Genomic DNA, 13,269 nt, shown 5'->3' with positions numbered 1-13,269 from the left:
TAAACAAAAAAGAACACTTAAGGTAGTAAGATCAAGCACCCAAGAAGGGGCTCAAACCACTGACCCTGAGACTAAGAGTCTCATGTTCTACCAACTGAGCTAGCCAGGCTCTCTGTAGCACTTCTTGAAAGGCACAGTCCCAGTGTGAGTTGACATTCCTTTTCTGACATTTGCCTTCTGTCTTCATTCCTTCACTCTCCAGCTAGAAAGCAGGGACTATTACAAGGCTGGTTAGATGCTGGTTTCTACATCAGAGAGCTGGGGTTGATTTACCAGCTGGTCAGAGAAACAAGCACGGGAGGGTGGAATTTAGTGTTCTCCCACCATGGGGAGATTCTCTTTGACTCACATAGTGGGGGAGAGTCAGAAAAAGCTTCTCAGCTCCCAGAGAGGGGGTAGACAAGTAGTTCCCCCCAAGCCACACACACATTTTTGCAGGACATCAGACCTCCTGCGGAAAAGCTTCTCAAAGAATATGTGGCCCGAGGAATATCAGAGAGGGGAATCACAGTTTGCCCTACGAGGTGGGTGAGGGAAACCTGTAGGTCCTTAGACCCCTCCAGCATCTGATGAAACCATTTGTGGGAAAGAGTCTGGGGTAGAGGAGCAGGACAAGGAGAGGACAGAAGGGCTTGCAACTGGTGTGCAATCCCCACACTCCCAGTGGCCCAAAAGAAGCAGGGTTCAGCACTTTGTCATCTTCCTGAGAGCGCAGCGCTGACAAAATGAGAGCTACACTAAGGGGCAGCTAAAGCCATGAGACCTGTGAAAATGAATAAGCCTCCCATCAGGTGGCATCAGCTCCCCTCTCTGGGTTTCTATCCCAGAAATACTTTCAGCTCAATGATTTTTTCCCCTGGCAGAGGCTCCAGATTATAAACAGAAGAAGAAGCGGAGAGGAGTGCACTGGGGTCAATGAAAGTGGAGGAAAATTGCTCCTCTGGTGATTTCTTTGTTTTGCTCCTGTGATGCTGATGGAGGAACTGGAAGCATAATTTGAGATTGTGACACCATGTCGTCCATTTTTGGGGCTTGGTTTGTGACACTGAGCACAGGGGATCCTTCACTCTCTCTTCTTGTCCCTTCAGGGCAATGGAGACTGGAGCAGCGTCTGAGATTGGCGAATTAGGAGCCTGAGAAAGCCAAAGCTGGTTGTCAGAAAGAATGACCCTACCTGATCTTTTAAGTGGTGGGCTCTGGGGTTTTAACAGCTGAGTCGTGGGTTCGATTCCCACAGGGCAATGAAAGTTTTTAAACAAAAATCTCCATTCATTGCACATTTGAAATTGGGAGCAAAAGAGGGCTCCTTGTCCTTATCAACAAGGGAGAGAATGCCTTTTTTCTTAGCAAATATTTTTAAAGGGCACTGACTCGAGCTGCAGATCTCATTTCATTTGTATTTACAATGGAATGATTCTTTCTAGTATAGACAGAAATTCTTCTGCTAGCCTTGGATTCCACGGGAAGACTAGAAGCAATGGTGTCTAACTAATACCTGCCTTTTTTTCGGAGAACAGGAATATCTGAGTTTTCCATGGACATTTCCCTTCCAGCACCTTGGGCCTCATCCAACAATATGGGAAGCCGACATGCAGTCAAATACATGGAAAGTTTCTCAGCAAAGGGTTCACTGAGCAGGCCAGGGGAAAAGTTTTGCCAGAACACTTGGTTATAAGATCCCACCCTGACCTTAAATGGAAAGCAAGGAGATGACACTCAGAGCACACAAACAGAGTAGGTAGTGCACCCACTCACGACTCAAACCCACCGATTATGAGTCTCACGTTATACATTGTCAATGTACTGCGCCCTTCTCCCTCCACCTGTATATTGAACAGCTAAGCCTGCCTCCCCTCAAGCCATGTCAAGTCTCTTCTGGATAAGGAGCATGGAATTTACCCAACTAGGTGGCCTGAATGCACAGCTTTGGAGGATCTTTGAATTCCCTCCAACTTCTACCGTAAAATACTAAGCAGTTGGTTTTGTAATCTTACTAGAGAGTTTAAATAATAGAAACGATAGAAATGAGGCCGTTTCTCAGGTAGAAGACAACAATTGTGTCAGGAGGAAGCCCCATAGTTAGCACTGTCATATAATGATGATACGGTTTGTACAACATGTGTCTTGTGAGGTATCATTGTAAAAGTTGTGATGTGTTGAACGTTAATACCTGGTTGGATGGTGTGTGCTAACCTTTTTGTCTGGGAAGTGATGAACTTTTCCTCTGGGTGCGTTATTGAAATATGTTCTGAGGTTGGGAAGTGCCCACCACCAGCCTTTCAGGTGCGACAATGGAAAAGCTAGGCTCGCTGCTGGCCCATTAAAGGTATCCACACTCGCAAGGTCTATCCCAGGAACCGTGTATAATGCAGACTTATCCAAGATAGCACAGAGACAATGGACACTGCTTGACTCAAAACATAGAATCATAGAATATCAGGGTTGGAAGGGACCCCTGAAGGTCCTCTAGTCCAACCCCCAAATCCTAGCAAAGGAGCTTTCTAGAAAGTTGGAAAGGGGCCCACACTTTCCTTGGCTTTCTTCTTGTTGACAACATACCTGAAGAAACCCTTCTTGTTACTCTTAACATCTCTTTCTAGCTGCAGCTCCAGGTGTGATTTGGCCCTCCTGATTTCATTGCCACATGCCCGAGCAATATTTTAATACTCTTCCCCGGTCATCTGTCTAATCTTCCACTTCTTGTAAGCTTCTTTTTTACGTTTAAGATCTGCAAGGATTTCATCGATAAGCCAAGCTGATCGCCTGCCCTATTTATTATTCTTTCGACACATCAGGATGGTTTGTCCCTGTAACCTCAATAGGGATTCCTTGAAATACAGCCAGCTCTCCTGGACTCCTTTCCCCCTCATGTTATTCCCCTAGGGGATCCTACCCATCAGTTCCCTGAGGGAGTCGAAGTCTGCTTTCTGAAGTCCAGAGTCCATATTCTCCTGTTTACCTTTCTTCCCTGTATCAGGATTCTGAACTCGACCAACTCATGGTCAATGCCTCCCAGATTCCCATCCACTTTTGCTTCCCCTACTAATTCTTCCTAGTTTGTGAGCAGCAGGTCAAGAAAAGCTCCCCCCAAGTTGGCTCTTCCAGCACTTGCACTACGCTTTCCAAAAACTTCCTGGATTATCTGTGCACCGCTGTATTCCTCTCCCAGCAGATATCAGTATGATTAAAGTCTCCCATGAGAACCAGGGCGTGTGATCTAGTAGCTGGAAGAAAGCCTCGTCCACCTCATCCCCTGGTCCGGTGGTTGATAGCAGACTCCCACCATGACATCACCCTTGTTGCTCACACTTCTAAACTTCATCCAGAGACACTCACGTTTTTTGCAGTTTCGTACCGGAGCTCTGAGCAGTCATACTGCTCCCTTACATACAGTGCTACTCCTCCACCTTTTCTGCCCTGCCTGTCCTTCCTGAACAGTTTATAACCATCCAGGAGAGTACTCCAGTCATGTGAGTTATCCCACCAAGTCTCTGTTATTCCAATCATGTCATAATTCCTTGACATCACCAGGACCTCCAGTTCTCCCCCTTGTTTCCAAGGCTTTGTGCATTTGCATATATGTACTTTAGATAACCTTCTGATCGCCCCTCATTATCAGTATGAGGTAGGAGCCCTCCCCTCACAGACGTTCCTGCCTGTGCTTCCTCCTTGTATCCCACTTTCCCACTTACCTCAGGGCTTTGGTCTCCTTCCCCCGGTGAACCTAGTTTAAAGCCCTCCTCACTAGGTTAGCCAGCCTGCTCTCAAAGATGCTCTTCCCTCTCTTCGTTAGGTGGAGCCCGTCTCTGCCCAGCACCCGTCTCTGCCCAGTTCCTTCATGGAACATCATCCCATGGTCAAAGAAACCAAAGCCTTCTCTCCGACACCACCTGCTTAGCCATTCGTTGACTTCCACGATTTGACGGTCTCTACCCGGGCCTTTTCCTTCCACAGGGAGGATGGATGAGAAGATCACTTGCGCCTCAAACTCCTTTCTCCTTCTTTCCAGAGCCACATAGTCCGCAGTGATCCGCTCAAGGTTATTCTTGGCAGTATCATTGGTGCCCACGTGGAGAAGCAGGAAGGGGTAGCGATCCGAGGGCTTGATGAGTCTCGGCAGTCTCTCCGTCACATCGCAAATCTGAAGAGCAGGGGCAGAGTGGAGCTGAGTGGTGCTCCCTCCCTGCCCTACATGGGGGCTGGCTCAGGCCCTGAGGTGCCCCCATGAACATTCCTCTGTGCCTCCCTAGGAGGCATACCCCACATTTTGGGGACCACTGACCCAACTCGCTAAGCAGAGACTAGTGATGCCAAAGCCCAGGGAAAGGGAGAAGAAGTGCAGGGACCCTGGCACTGGAACCATGGCCCTGCCCCCCCCTTCTGCCTGCAGCCCCACCCTCTTCACGCCTTCCACCCATGGCCCCATCAACTACATCATCTCTGTTCCACCCCTTCCCCCACTGCCCCACCCTGCTCGCTCCTTAACACCCCCCCCGTGGCCCTGAGACCAGAGAAGCTGTGTGCCCTGGCTGCAGTCCCCCGGCCATAGCAGGGAGCAAGAGCACCTCCAGCCCTGGGGCTGACATAGGGGAGACTTTTCCAGGGGGCCTAATTTGGCCAGGGGCCCTAATCAAGGGCCCCATTGGCCCGTGTGGCAATCCGCCACTGCCCCCTTGGCAACACAGCTTTGGGGATTCTGTGCACTCTGCCAGCGTAGTGTCAGAAACTGCTTCCTGGGGTGGGGGGGCTCCCAGATTTCTCCCTGCTTCTTCCCATCTCAACCCCTCCCACAATGTTCCTCCATGGCCCCATAGAGGGTTGCGGGGGAGCGAGGAGCAACACAAAGTTTTCCATGCATCCTGGTCACTTTCCCCACCTGGGCTGTGCTCAGAGGCGAGCATCAGAAGCTGCTTCTCTCTGCCCTCCTCTTATACAGCCCAGGGGAGGAAAGTGACCTGGGTGCAAGGAGCTCTGAAGTCACTTCTCACCCCCCTCAACCCCCACAGCCCCTAGGGGTGCCCGGAAGAGCAGCATTCCAGAGAGAAGAAGGCAGCAATGCCAGGTGCCCTATGCACACAGGTCAGTTTCCCCACATGGGTGCAGGAGGGGTACAGCAATTATGGGTGAAGGAGGGGAGTATGGGAATTAAGAGCAAAGGGGACACAGTGTAGGGGTTCGGGCACAGGTGGGGGCAGGGTTTGGGGTGAAGGAGGTGCAAGGGTTAGGAGTGCAGGAACTAGGGGCAAAGGGGGAGTGGGGAGCCCACAGGGGCCTGGGGCGATGGGTGTGCCAAAGTACTAGTTTTGCCCAGGGTGCCATTTTCCCTAAGGCTGGTCCTGGGGAGGAGTTTCCCCATTGATAACATTTCTTGCTGGGAGGGGGAAGAAGAGAAAAGAGGTGTTTTCTCTCTCTCTTTCCTCTCCATTTTTTCCCATTCCTTCAATTCCAGAATTCTCCCTTGTATTTCAGACTGGGATTAAAGGCAGCTCCAGGCTTTCCCTCTCTCCCTTCTGGGAAATCAAGTTCAAGTTTTTACAAGGAGCGAAAGAAGCCTCAATTCCGCATCTGAATTAATGTCACATTTCTCACTACTTGACAGAAAGAAATGTCATGTCAATCCCAGGTGAGTCCACTCCAGTCATGCCATAGGGCATTGCGTCACCACGTGGGCATTTCACTTCCCTCCTCAGTTTCACCCAGAGACACAATTTCCTTTGCACAGATCCATGAACAGCAAAACCTTTCTGTGTCTCTAGTCTGAGCGAGGGCATTCAATTGCATTGAAACCTTCTCTCCTGCAATGGCAACTGTCAGACAGAGGGCAAGTGGCCACCTTCAGCCCTGACAGTAAGATATTCCCTCTCCTCTTTCTTCATGCTGCTGCTGTTATTCCATGAAACATGACCGATGGAATTAAAAGCTAGGTTTACTCCAGGGTGAGGAAAGAAAGGAGCCACCAACTCCCCAAAAAATCTCAGTGACCCAAAGAAAACCCACCCCTGCTATTGGAGATACAACAAGAAAAGGGACTGTCTGAATTGTTAAAGCAGGGAGTGAACAATCTACAGCAAAATCATTAACCACAAACACACTTTAACCATGCTCCAGCCAGTAGGGAAACGGGCAGAAATTCTCGCTGTTCAGGCATGGCCACACTTAGAGAACTGCACAGCGGCAAGTGTGCTGTGTAAGCTGGTCTGAGCAAACAATTGGAAATCAGCTTTCGATGAGAACAGAACCATAGTGTAGAAAATCCAAAATTTCCTACAAAAACTGAATTTTCTGTGCCCTTAAGTCGTGACACACATAAAGCATAATTACCCTGGGCCACCATATCAATAGACCATATTTGGATTGTAACATTCCAGTTAAATGTAGTGTTTGCCCATAGCTTAGTTTGGAGTGTTCGATTAAGGCGGATAGGTACCCCTAGCACCGGGACCCCCTGACCCAAATATGTGGGGGTATGAATACAAATCCAACACTGCATTTGATTTACACCCTGTTTGATAGCGCGGGTTAAATTGAAGAACCTATTGCCCTCCCATCCTTGTACTGGACTTGGGAATAGGGAGAGGAACCCCTCAGGCAAACCCTACCAATGTCGGCATCCTCCTTTATACCATACAAAAAAACATCACCAATGTAAATCCGATAAACAGGAACACAAGAAGTCCTGGTGGGCTATAAATGTCCCAATAGCTGGAAAGCTTAGTCCATGGGTTGGTCGTGGTGTTCATTTGTGAAGTGGCTCGTCCAATGGCTTGTCAGGGTCAGGTGGGGGTCCCAGCGCCAACTTAACGTAGCTATGGTGGATCCAGGAACCTTTACCTGCAAAGGAGTGGTGGCAGATGGTGGGAGTAATGTTTGTGGCTGTAAGGCGTTTTTGGTATCATACTTGCCCACAAGCACAGATTCCAGCCCCTGGAATAAACCCACCCCACCACTTCACTTCACATTCCCAAGAATACATCCCACAACTTCCTCCCTGACAATGTACAATGCTCCGTCTTTGCCACCAAGGCCAATTCTCAGTGTCTTTTGCAGTTAGGAATTCTTGGATCTTGGTGGTTTCAGCAGAGCAGCCGTTCCTTCTTCTCTCTTGGAAGAGTCATGGTTTTGCATTATACAGGGGAGAGGTTACTAGCATGTCACCCTGTAGTGCTTTGGTTTCTTTAGCAAATATTGAATGCAGATTAGCTCTGTCTAGGTTACTAGCACTTCACCTTGTTCTTTTCCCTGCTGTCCAAAAGGAGGAAAGAAAAAAAACCCAGAAGGAGGGACAGGCTGATCAGTAGTCGAAGTGAAGTTATCTCGAGGTGGAGGGGTCTTTTTGCACTAAGAAGCATGGGTCCAGGCAGTCAGTCCTTGGCACTTCACAGCGGTGTTGGTAGTTAGGAGGACTTAATAAGGGCCTTTAAAGTATGGGGCCAGAGTAGTCTTTTGTTGATGGACCTTTATGTAGACCCAGTCACCTGGTTTTAACAAATGGCAGGTTTGCTCAGGATTCTTGAAGCAGGACTTCTTTCACCTGTAAATACAGAGACCTAACACATTTCATTAATGTCTGGCAGTGTGTTGCAGATCTCACAGCTCCTTGGGCACATTCAAGCCCCCCTCTTTCTTGGCTGTTAGCCAAATCCTAGCTGTGAGTAGTGTCCTTGGGCAGGCCAGTGTCTTATCTTTGGACCGAGCCTGCCAGCTGCAGCGTTGAATTAGCTTGTTTTTTGGTTTTTGTTTTTTTTTTCTTTCCTTCTTGGCTTTTATTAACCTGCAAAGGAAACTCACTTTTTACTTATACACCTTTGTTTAAAAATGAACGCATATACATTCCCCATTATACAGCACTTTAGTCTTATTTTTCAATGTCTGCCACATACACCCTTCTAGGAAAATGACTTTATTACAGAGCTTTGGAGCAACAAGCCAGGACAAGCACACCCACTTTTGAGGAGTCCACTTGGTACAACCTCTGGTGTCCAATAGTGTTACAGGGCTTATTCCTTCACCCACTTACTTCCCTGGTCCTTCTCGCATGAACAGAGAGCAACAATACCCGAAGTCCAAAGGTGCAAACAATTCGATGTTTATTGGGGTGAACTTCCAGCAAGCATGATTCCAGTTTCCTTCCTTAGTATCCTCCTTCCCAGCTCTGACACCACAGAGCCTTACACCTGTGTCCCTGTTCCCATTCCTACCCTTAGCCAAACATGATTCCAACTTCCTTACTCCCATTCCCTTCTCCCATTTCCCCCTTTAGCAAAACATGATTCCAATTTTCTTACCCCCATTCGCTGTTCCCATCTCCCCCTTTAGCAAAACATGATTCCAATTTTCTTACCCCCATTCCCTGTTCCCATCTCACACACCCACACGCCCACCCCCACCCCCACCCACTCACTTCCTCATTGACTACAGATTATATAGTAAAACTTGAGTTCTGCTTAGCTATAACTTAACCAATCATTTAACTGAAATTTAACTAACCAATCCTAACATATTGTAACATGATTATGTAACCAATTATATCCCACCACCTTAATTAGTTTACACCCAGCAAAATTAATTATACAGCAGACAGGAACAATCACAGAACCAGACAGAGATTATACAGACAAACAACAGCAAAGTGGGAACTGTAATGACAAGACAATACAGAAGTGAGGATTTCACATCCCAGCTATTGATAAGTGAGTTCTTGCCAGACAGGATGCTATCAAACTACGTTTCCTTTTACATTTTCTAGGCAGTTCCCTTTCTCTGGAGGTGATAGGAATAAAGTCCTGTCCTGATAGAGCCTAACAGCCCAATAGCACCTTATTTCAATGTGACTAGTTTGGAATGTGAGGATGTGACCGTTCGCTTCCCAGCTTATGGCTGCCTCTGCTGCTTAGCCAAAGGCCTTAGCCTAAGAACAGGGCCTCAGACTGTCACAGTAAGAGAAGGCCCTTACACCAGCAGACAGTGATTTTGGTTCTTTCTTTTATACCTCTATCACTAGCCAAGTGATAAGAATACACCTAAATTCTTAGAGTATAGGCCTTTACAGACAGGCCTGAATATTTATATCCTAACACAGCTTTCCTCCCTCCCCAGCCCTCTGGCTAGAAATTTGAGGTAGCCAGTAGGATCTCATGTATAATATGGGGAGTGGGTTACCCTTTCATGTCATTGCTTCCAAAGACTGTTGGTGTGCGAATTTTAACAACAATTTTTTTCAATTAAAAGATCTGGCCAATGAAATTTTTTTTTTTTTTCTTAAGCAAATTTATTAAACTTGAGTATATCACATTTTTCTGATATTATCCAAACACTTTGTATTCCAAGTTGAATAAAACAAGTATCTGCATTTTGATTTAACCCTTCTATTTAGTTTTAAACTAAACTGTCCTATGAAAAATTAAACACAGCAATTCTGGCCACAAGACAAACACCGCAAGACAGAACATAGAACACAGAACAGAATTCCTATTGTGCCAGTAAATTCATGAGATGTTGAATTGCTTTATAGCTGGCATCAGTTTTCTCTGATTTTCTGAAAGACAAAAAAGAACAGAGATGTACCCCTTCTGGGCAGTCAGTCATTGCTTAAAATATTTCCTTTTTATACAAATACCCTTGTTAATTCCAGGCAAAACAGGAATTACACATTTTTTTTGTATTTATTTCATAGGCAGCCCAGGTTTTAGTGGCTTCTACCTTATCAGCTAGGTAATTTCCATTAAAACAAATGCTTTCCGGCTTGCTTTTGGATCCACAGCTTAAAGATTCTTACTTTAAAAAGGGCACAATAAACTTTTCCAGACTTTTGATTGCCTTTTACTTTTAACTCCTGCTGTTAAACACACAGCGACCTGAAAAGGAAGACACCACCTATTGTAGCCCCTTGGAGCCTAGTAGGCTATTAATTAAGTAGCACTGTATAATTGCATTCCTTTGGAAAGGGCCCATTTTCCTTAAAATGGCTGCAAAGAAACCAAGAATTCTTTTTCTTTCCAGTATTTCACCAAGTTCAACTGCTTAATTCTTTCCAGCAACTACAGAGTTAACTTCTCACTTTTCTTTCTTAAATCCCAAAATCTTTCTTGTTTATTTCCCAAAACGACACCCAATTAACTCAGATTTTACCATTTCAAGTATTATTCCGGGATTTACGTTTCCCATTCCTGTAATTATTTACTCCTCTTTTTCCACTGTGACCTCCACGTTTTCAACCTGTTTTCCAATCTCTCTCTGTTGCCTGCCCGCTTGGGCCCGATCCTGTTTTTCTCTCTGAACTGTCCCTTCCATGAGCACCAGCTTTGTTTCACTCACTACCAATTTAACAAGGAGCTTGGGCTTCTTAACTAGCCCCCCAGCCCTCCTGGTCTCTTCTCTTAAATATTCTCACTCACAAGGGCTACCCAAGTCCTCCCCCGTGGGGCTTGTCACCTGGACAGAACGCACGGCCAATTGGCAAGCAAGGAGGTGACGGGCATAAGTCAGAAAGCCGAGGGTAAGCCGGAGGAGCAGCAGAAGCAGGCACAGCACAGAGTGGGGCTGGAGACCCCTGAGATGAATAAGAAAAGGAGGAGGAAAGAGGACATCCTTTTGCATGTGCATAAGCCCAGTTCCCCATACACACCAATAATCCATCTGGGCTGGAGCTTTGTTCTCCAGCCTTTTCCTAAGCGCTGTAAATTTTTCCCCAGCAAAGGAACCATCCGGTGGCCATTCAAAAGGTGTTTGAATTGTTAGTGCTGGCCTCTCAACCTCGCACAAGATTACAGCGTTTCTTTTTTTTTTTACCTAACCCATAGGTACCAGAAATATTCTCCCAATTCTCGAGAATTTCAGCCAAAGGGCTCCCCTTACTTACACTCTGCCCAGAACCCATAATGGGCCACCAAAAGGACCCCAAATGTGCCATCTTATCGCCTATGCAACTGCTCACACCCTCCCCGCCTTGGAGTTCTCAAAGGTGAACTCACCCTGTGCCGGCTGGAGCTGTCCGAGAGGAGGAGTGCGGTCTCGCTTGTCGCGGTGAGCCTAGGGTCCCTTCGTGGTCACCAAAACTGCTGCGAATTACACCTGATAGGACACGCACACAAATGCTATGAATTACACCTCGTAGGACACGCACACAACTGCTACAAATTATACCTGATAGGTCACGCACAGTTCGAATCTAGCCTGAGGCACATAAACAAAGTCCACAACTGCAGAGTTCCCAAAAAACACCAAGTTTATTACGCTCAAGTGTGGTGCCCCCCTGCTAGCCAGAAGGGGACCCCGAATACAGATTGTACAAAGGTTATATACTTTTTAGCAAAGCATGTTGCCCTCGTGCATCGGAAACCTCAGCCAATAAACAAACCCTTTTCTTATCTACCACCTATCCCTGCTTGGTGCATTCCTCATGCTAAACTAGTATGTTAATTACACAGCATGGTCCTAAAGAAATGCATCAGTAACTTTTATTATCAGGATGAGAGGCCTCACATCAAAGACCAGGAGATAGGGAGTTAGGGACAGACAAAGAACAGATACCGGGAGTCAAGACAGGCTGGAGACAAGGAGGAGGATTTTCACAGGAATGTAGTATCTAAGGAACACTCCTCCTGGTGCATGATGTGCTTGCTTTTAGAGAATGGTGGGCCCCAAACCAAAATGGAGTCACATGTGCTAACTTTTCCTTACCATGGGAGAGAGTTTTCCTGTCAGTGTAGTTAATTCACTTCCCCAGGAGGTGGGAGCAATGTCAGTGGGAGAAGCTATGTCATTGGGTGTGCAAGTTGTGGTGTTTACCACATTTATAAAGTTTAATCAAACCCCATTATAAAAGCACCTGTGGTCTGGGAGTAGAAAAGGAGCTCCCTGAAGCAGGGTCTGTCCTTCAAAGTCCTGGAGATCATGACTCCAGCCCACTGTTGTTATGGGGGTATAGCTCAGTGGTAGAGTGTTTGACTGCAAATCAAGTGGTCTGTGGTTCAAATTCAAGTGCCCTCTTAGAAGCTCTTTTTTTTTAAAAAAAAAAGGAAAACATTTTCATTTCCATTCTCCATTATGTTCATGAATTCCACGGTATAAGGATTCTTGAAATGACTGTAAACCCTCAATGTTTCATGGTGCAAATGTATAAAAACTTAGCAAACCTGGCTATCAAATGAAATCATTCCAGTCTTCTGTGTCTAGTTTATGTTTTCATAAATTAAATGTAACCCTTCTGCCCGTCAGAGTTGGCAGCAACAAGGGCCGGGTTCAATTTCTAGGGGATCCATTCCAATAACACAGTGCAAACCGGCTCGAGCCCCCACCCAGTGACCTGGGACAAATATATACCACCCCGGCTGGGCGCCTCCAAGAGGCAATACTTCCCCTCTCGCAAGCACAGAGTCTGAGTGTAGCAAAAGCCTTTTAATAACAGAGAGAAACAATGTGGCATTATGTTGGGGAAACACCACCAACAGGATTCATAACACAACCCATGAGCAAAAAAAACCCACCCCAAGGAAATTGGGGCATGCCCTTTTCCCTTTGGTTCTTGAGTCCAGCAACCCCAAATCACCCAAAGTCCCAAAAGTCCAATGCCCCAAAAAGTCTTTGTCCCTGGTCAGGGCAGCCCCAGAGTTCGAAAGTTTATCTGCGGAGCATTACCTCCCAACCTGGGTGGAAATGGGACGGGGGTAAGAGGCACCTTACATAATTTGAAGTTGACCGCCCCATAGCTCCATAGCGGCGCTCCGCTCCACCAGCCGCCCCACAAACTCCTTCGCTCAGCTGCGCTCTGCTCCGCCAGCCGCCCCACAAACTCCTTCGCTCAGCTGCGCTCCGCTCCGCCAGCCGCCCCACAAACTCCTTCGCTCAGCTGCGCTCCGCTCCGCCAGCCGCCCCACAAACTCCTTCCCTCAGCTCCACGGCCCACAAGCAGCTCCTGCCAGCCACAAACTGCTCCGCGTCGAACTGCTTCACCAGCCGGTCCGCAAGGCACTCCAGCCGTCCCGCAAACTGCTCCACAATATATCTTCAGGCTCCCCCACTACTTAACACAACACTCAGTGATTTCAGCTCTTAGGTAAATTCAGCTTGTAGTAGGAGAGCCCCAGTGCTGGTGCACTGTCAGCCTAAAGTGAGCTCAGCAGCCTATAACTAGACTTCTAATGAAATCAAAATTAGCTCTGATATTCCACAGTGGAGAGAGGAGGAAGTGCAATTAGCATGTAAGGCCCTCACCAAGGGGGCCCATGCCATGAAGTATTAATACTTGTCCCCAGCCTCTCTCCCCTCACA

General features: G+C 47.1%; 1 non-coding gene across 1 annotated transcript; it reads left to right on the top strand.

The window, feature by feature from the left end:
* Positions 1–11,916: 11,916 nt before the first annotated feature.
* Positions 11,917–11,988, top strand: TRNAC-GCA (transfer RNA cysteine (anticodon GCA)). The gene has a single exon. It is a non-coding gene; the product is annotated as a tRNA-Cys (tRNA).
* The last annotated feature ends 1,281 nt before the right edge of the window (positions 11,989–13,269 follow it).

This window comes from Eretmochelys imbricata, chromosome 28 (genome assembly GCF_965152235.1).
Source record: "Eretmochelys imbricata isolate rEreImb1 chromosome 28, rEreImb1.hap1, whole genome shotgun sequence".
Classification (NCBI taxonomy): Eukaryota; Metazoa; Chordata; order Testudines; family Cheloniidae; genus Eretmochelys; species Eretmochelys imbricata.
Note: the sequence above shows the minus strand (reverse complement) of the source record. Positions and strands in the feature narration are given on the sequence as shown.